The 7,394-nt window shown below is 38.5% G+C and overlaps 1 long non-coding RNA gene across 1 annotated transcript; it reads right to left on the reverse strand.

The window, feature by feature from the left end:
- Window positions 1–17: 17 nt before the first annotated feature.
- Window positions 18–3,699, reverse strand: LOC115422152 (uncharacterized). The gene is made up of 2 exons (XR_003935797.1): window positions 3,655–3,699; window positions 18–967 (listed from the first exon to the last, which is right to left on the reverse strand). It is a non-coding gene; the product is annotated as an uncharacterized LOC115422152 (long non-coding RNA).
- Window positions 3,700–7,394: the final 3,695 nt, after the last annotated feature.

Below are 7,394 nucleotides of genomic sequence, written 5' to 3' on the forward strand. Positions count from 1 at the left end.
TACGTCTTATTGTTTCATCCATTTCAGTTCAAATCAGTCTGGATGTTGTGATGTCAAATAAAGATCAAGGATAATTCACGTCTGATGCATAAAAACTACAGCCTATTTACAGAATGTGTGCTGTAGAAAGTCCAGATATCTGCGTCAGTGCTGAATGAATATGGACAACAGTGGTGTGTTCAGATCCAGTAGTTGATATGAGATGTGTGTGTTCAGGTTTGACTCAGTTCAGACTCTGGGAAGAAGCAGTGAAACAAGGATGACTGGAATCAGATGCAAATATAAACTTGAACAGACGCTCAGATCCACCATCAAGAACAGATGGACTTAATTAGAGCGTTTTCACACAGCATACCCAAGTCTGTATCCAAGTACACTGGACCCCAAAGTCCGCTTAATTTTGTCCATGTGAATGCAAGCGTTCTGTTCCAAATGTGATCCGTGCCCGAGACCAGAAGTGACCTAATCACCATGAGACCACAGATGGCGCACCTGTTGTCTCCTGAAAAAGCCTCGGATCTGCGCAGCATAGGCTCGCCTTATCGACTGAACCACTCAGTGATATATCAGGAACAACGAATATCACTCTTCTTCTCTTTGCTTCAAACAGGATAACAGATAGACAAGGGTTTGTCGTCTTCTGACTTCCGCATTTGTTGGATAGTGACAGAATTCCCTCCACACCGCCACCTACTGTTTCAGCCCTTTAACACCCATTTGTACTCGGGTACTGGTCGCAGTATGTGCTTGTGAACGCAACATCTGTGGGAAAGGTGCGAGCGTATCCAAGTACAGTACGGATTCAAGTACACTGTGTGAAAACACCCTAAATGTGCACAGACACATCTACACATCACACAAACACAGTGAAGATCCCATCCTCATCCGTGTGTTCCACCTTCTTGTTGTTTTCTGACTGTTTGAGTTTTGTGTTTGCTGTGTTTGGATCCAGTGAGTTCACAGAAATCTGATGGACAGAAGAAGACAATACAACTGCAGTTATTGATCGGTGATCAGCTCATTTAGTGACAGTTTGATCACATCACTGGGTAACATTAGACTGTTTTGATGGATGGATCATGTGTGAGTCTGACTGAATAACAATGATAAAAAAAAACAGATAAATCCAGTGTTTTATAGAGGTATCTGTTGTTTCTGAGTGCATTTTCACAAATGGACGTTTAATGAAAACAGAATAGTGATTTGATTTACATTTATCATTTTCGTAATCAGATGGAGCAGATACACCATTTAGGAAATGCTGGATAGTTTTTCATTAAACAGAAAATGACATAACGTGCGTGCAGTTGAAAACCCTCGGTCTGACTTATTAGTCACACTGCTGCCACCCACTGGCCTAACTTATCAGTGCATGGCAAAGTTTTTGCACATACTCAAATTTAGAGAGATAATGAATTGATGACAATACCCTTCGGCCAGTGGGCCAAGGGTAATAAAAAACAGCATTTAACATATTTTCTGTTATTAACTGAAACACAAAGAATGGGACAAAGGATGTATTTCAGCACCAAACTGTCTTTACATTAACTATTTTCATTGTATTTACTTCAGTGATTGACTTTTAGATGTAGATCATACTACCACACAGAAGCGCTCTGACAGGTAGTAGATGCAGTAAAAGACTTGGTAAATACTACACCTTCAGCAATGAAGCAGCCAATGCAGTAAAAGTACCATCATTAAATAATGTTTAAATCCTAGAAAGAAACCTTATAGCATTGAACACCATTGTGCTGTGCTGTCATCACACATAAGCCATTCAGAAATCAACATTTATCAATCCTTGACCCTGTTGATGTTATATATTTTTTGATATTTGAATGAAGCGTTGTATCAGTAAATAGTGAAATTAGTCATTCCTCATTCTTGTTCAATAATAATTAATAAAGTTTGAAATAGGGCAACTCTGATACCATGACTGATATCTAATTTTTGGGATTTGTTAATGTTTATGATCATATAGATATTGATCTATATATAGATCGTTTATAGCCCAGACTGATCGCCGTGGGAATGCACTTGTATTATCTCCTGAGAGAGTTCATGTCCACCGTAGTGATCGCAGTGTACATCCCCCCATCAGCTGTTTTAGCGGTGGCCTGTGAAGTTATCAGCTCCAGCTCTGCAAAACTACAGACTGAACACCCAGATGCATTCATGGCCGTTACGGAGATTTTAATCATGCCTCACTGGACAAAACTTTCTATAATGTTCATCAGTGTGTTGCCTGCCCCACCAGAAACAATAAAACCCTGGACCTCTTGTATGCTAATGCCATGGATGCACATACAGCCACAGCCCTTCTCCCCCTCAGCAGATCAGACCACAACCTGGTCCTGTTGTCCCCTAATGCCACGTTTCCACAATGTGGAACTGGCTCGACTCAACTTGACTCGGGTACCAGGTCCTATTCCTGGAGACCGTTTCCATTACAGGATACTACCGACTTTACAGTACCTGGACGTCAAAGCGATGCGGCGTGTTACTTCCTTGTTGTCTGCTCAGAGAGTTGCTGATAAACTTGTTAATTGCATGTTGTCTCGTCAAGTTCATGTTGAATTTTTACGTTGTCCACCAAAGACTAAATGTCCTCGACCAACCATGGTGTAGTTTTGCGGCCGGCAAAGCGCAGTCAGATTTGAAGTCAAGTCTTGGACAGAATAATGTTTACTTTGGTTTGACTGAACTACCTAAAAAGAGCTTTAATTAACCCCCACCCCCCACCCCACCCAAAGGGGAGGCAAGGGGTATTGTTCTTGGTTCGCTTTGTTTGTTTCTTTGTTCGTTAACACTCTAGCAGCAAAACTATCATTTGAATTCATTTCAAATTGGGTTTATAGATTGCCAGTGACCCAGAACAGATGTGGTTACATTGGTCAAAGTTCACATTTTTAATGAGTTTTTAAAATCTTTTTCTTCTCCCATTTACTTATAATAGGTGAAATTTCACATGTCTATAAAACCATCAATTTAGTTTCAATTTACTTCAAACTTGGCACATATGTAGAGGCAACTGATATGATGACATCAGCACACGCATAGACATGATGACATCAGCTGGATCGAAGGCAAAATAAGCTACAATACATGTGAGGGGCAGGGTTTATTGTGCCTGGAACCACTTGTTTGGTTTATTGTAGTTTACAATTATATTTCAGTTAAAATTCAAAATTTATCTCTGACTAGGCAGGGTTTCAGTGAGCAGGAGAAGAGTGTTGTGAGGCAGGGGTGGGGATACTAGTAAGCTCTGCTTACTTTTTTAATTGTTTATTGTAAGACTGAAGACTTAAATCTTTTAAATAGTTATCTGTACTGTTTCTTAGTTTGATATAAATTCATTCCTTTTTGTAATTAAGTCAAAGTTTTTATCTAATAAATCATAATTGTTGATAGAAGTGATTTGGTCATTTCATCTGAGCTTGTTTGTGAGACAACCTTCTCATCTGATGAACGTGACTGTGATTTTTAGATTATTTTTTGTACATTCTTTATCAGACAGTTGACAGCGGGGACAGACCTCAAATGTGCACAAAGACACTATGATATGATATGATATAGAAGAAATAGTCTGACTCAACCTGAGGACTGAAGGCTCAGGTTGTTTTTAATTAATCTAATGAAACTAACACTTACACTTTCTCAGAGTTGGTCTGAACCATCGGACTCCACCAGGCTTCATCCTGAAAGGAAAAGGAGGGTCAGAGCAGCTGGAAACATGGACATTCCATCACTCTGATCCACTGAAGCTTTTCTGTTCACATCCACTAAATGATTCCTTCTGAATCACTTACTGAGTCTCTTTATCTTTGAACATCAGCTGTACCTTCATACAGGATGTATCCCAGCTCTGACAGATGGTTCCTGTCAGCTCCACTTCTTCTATCTTACATTATCTGTGGATGCATCAGCTCAGTCCATACCTGAGAGTGTCCAGTCTGAAGTGTGGATCCTCCAGTAGAGCAGACAGCTCCTGTCCTGGGTCTCCTGGATGGTTGTAGCTCAGGTCTAGCTGTCTGAGATGGGACGGATTGGACTTTAGGGCTGAGACCAGAGGAGAACATCCTTCTTCTGTGATCAGACATCCTGACAATCTGCAACACAAAACATCACATACATCATCTGAGGATGGAAAAGAAGTGGAGATGGTCATTTGTCTCTAAATGCATCTGACTTCACTGATATGATTTCATTGTGTCAAGTCTTACTGACTTTAACCAAAGTTTAATATCACTGGAGCTTGTTTGGAGTTTCACTGAAACAACTGACAAGTTAGATCCATCCATTGCCGAGAAACATTTTAAGCATGTGTTGTGTTATTTGGTGAACCCTGACCTGAGAGTGTCCAGTCTGCATCCTGGACTCTTCAGTCCGTCTGACAGTATCTTCACTCCTGAATCCTTCAGGTCATTTTCACTCAGATCCAGGTGTATCAGACAACAGGACGTGGATCTGAGAACTGAGGACAGAGCTTCACAGCTTCTCTCTGACAGGTTACAGTCTCTCAGTCTGGAAAACACAGATTATATTTGTGTTAAAATGAATTCAGATGAGTTTGGACTAGGGGTGGGCGATATGGCAAAAATATCATATCACAATTTTTAAAAATAAAATCATGATCTCGATTTTATCACGATTCTTTACATGGGGGGGTCATACGGGGTGCTGCAGTCCGTGTGAAAGTAAAACTTAAGAGCGTTACTAATTACTCTACGTCTCCTGCTGTTGTGAAGCTCATCTTTCCCCTTTCTCCTGAATCTTCACAAACTTTCATTTGAGGGGGTAGAACATTTGTCCTGGCCAATTATATATTATACTTATAAGGGATGTAAACAATTAATCAACTATCAATTAATTGTCGATAAGAATTTGCTCAATTAAATTATTTATTGTCGGTTAATTGCCCTTTTCCACAGCAGGATTTGTGGAGTTGACAGTAGGGGGCACCACTGTCAAACTAGGCTTCATCACTGAAGTTGAATAACGCCGTGGCTGGGATGGCTGGTCATTGAACTGGATCATGGCATCTGAGTTAGAATTGGGGGGGGGGGTGACATGCTTTTTTCATGAAGTATATAAACTATATTTAGCTTTTATTCTTATAGACCCTATCGAAAGAGAAATTCAGGTTCACAGGAAAATCGCCACTTATCAGTTAATCGTTAATCAATCGAGAAGGCCAGTGAATTAATGATTAATGAATTAATCGATTTTTTTAATCGAATTTGCATCCCTAATGCATATTAATATATATAAATCTAATGTAATGGTGAAGTTTTGTTTGTTTGTTTTTTTGTTTTGTTTTTTTTTTTTTGGTGTGGTGTGGTGTCAAGGATTTTGCAAAACTTTACCAGTGGAAATGCTGAGTACAATCAGAGTGAACTAAGATCTCGGTGTTTAAAGCAGAAACATTAAAGGAGTCATATTTTGCTTTTTTAAATGGAATTCTTCGTTTTCCAACATTTCCCTGTGATCTACATAAACTGTAAATGCTCTGCTTGGGTCTGAATTCTTCATTCATTCAACTCCACAGGTCCATCTTCAACCCTATTTCTGAGTAATGACACCAGGAAGGTGGTTTGGAGCGCTGGCCCTTTAAATGCACATGAAACACTTCAGGCCCCGCCCCCTCCAGGTTGTCGGCTGTGCTGCTCTGTCCCCTTCAACCAACAACTGAACATTTTAGGTAATGGGCTCCAAGTTTGGGCATATTTTCAGTGTGGACTACAACTGCTGCTGCTGACAAACAATTATGTCGTACTCAGAGAAATGTTGGTCTGAAGACAGGACCTTATATGTGCAAATGTTATGACATGACTAGTTATAAAACATAACAAATTAAAGAGGAATTAAAACAGGTTGTAGAAATCCACTGGATTTTTGCCAAAATGAATATAAAAATAGCTTTGCAGCAGCTGGAGGGTTCAAATTCAAACTGTATGAACTATTAGGGTCCAAATACACAAAGAAATGAACCACAGACTAAGAAAAGTGGGTTTAGAGAAAAATGACCCCGTAAAACTATTACTTTAAACTGTTTCCTGTCACAGCCATCCTAAATTAACAGTATTAGTAATTATATCATTATCATGTTTTATGTTTCAGTAATCATCAATACACCAGTATGAAGAACCTCTTTAACCTAAGTGGTTTTTTAAATGTATTTTCAAATTTACTATTTTACACAGAGAAATATTCTAAAGCACATCATTATTTCTAGGTTAACTGTAAATTACAGTTTGTTAGTTTGTTGTATTTTTTGACAGATTAAATTAGTTTTAATGGTTGAATGTGACGTTTGAGTCTCAGAGAAGCCCAGTGATTGACTCAAATTTGGGAATGAAAGGGTAAATTCAGTGTGACAATAACATTGATATTTTATTAAAACTTTAACATGGTAATTATAGCTTTATCTGTGCAGCCTTTTTTCCAACCACAAAACAGTATTTCACCACAAAAAGAAACCTAAAACTGTAATGAAAGAATTGAAAACATAAACTGTTTTCTCTGACCTGAGAGTGTCCAGTCTGCATCCTGGACTCTTCAGTCCGTCTGACAGTATCTTCACTCCTGAATCCTTCAGGTCATTCTTACTCAGATCCAGGTGTATCAGACTACAGGACGGGGATCTGAGAACTGAGGACAGAGCTTCACAGCTTCTCTCTGACAGGTTACAGCCGCTCAGTCTGGAGAAGACAGATTATATATACATATATATATATATATATATATATATATATATATATATATATATATATATATATATATATATTTTTTTTTTTTTTTTTTTTTTTGTACTTTATTTTTTATTGTTTTCATATAAAATACAAAACAAAAGAGAAAAAAAACGGTCACAGTTACATTCACACATTTACAGACTGTTTACTGTCCACAGATTGAATGAAAAAGTCCCATTTTTTCCAGTACTTTACACCCTTATGCTGTTGTAGGCGGAGATTGTATGTCATCGTTTCCATTAATGGATTTGGTTGACAATTTTTATCACTAAAGAAATTGAGGGAGGGTCCTTTTTAAGCCAGTATTTGGTGATGGCTTTTTTGCCTGCGGCAAGCAGTATTCTAAATAAATATATGTCTCTTTCCTGTAATTCCTCTGGGGGAATGCTAAAAAACAAAGTAGCCAATGACATATCAAAATGGACACCAAAAACTGGATACATCAACTTAATCATCTCTCCCCAAAAGCCAACAATACCAGGACAGGACCAGAATACATGTACTTGATCTGCCTCGAGTGAACCACACTCCCTCCAGCCAGAAAAATGAACTCCAGAAGAATGTGATTTTCGTGCAGGTGTAATAAAAGATTATATATTTTTTAATGGACTTTTGATGAGTTTGGACTAAAGTACGGTC

This window comes from Sphaeramia orbicularis, chromosome 7, assembly GCF_902148855.1.
Source record: "Sphaeramia orbicularis chromosome 7, fSphaOr1.1, whole genome shotgun sequence".
NCBI lineage: Eukaryota > Metazoa > Chordata > Actinopteri > Kurtiformes > Apogonidae > Sphaeramia > Sphaeramia orbicularis.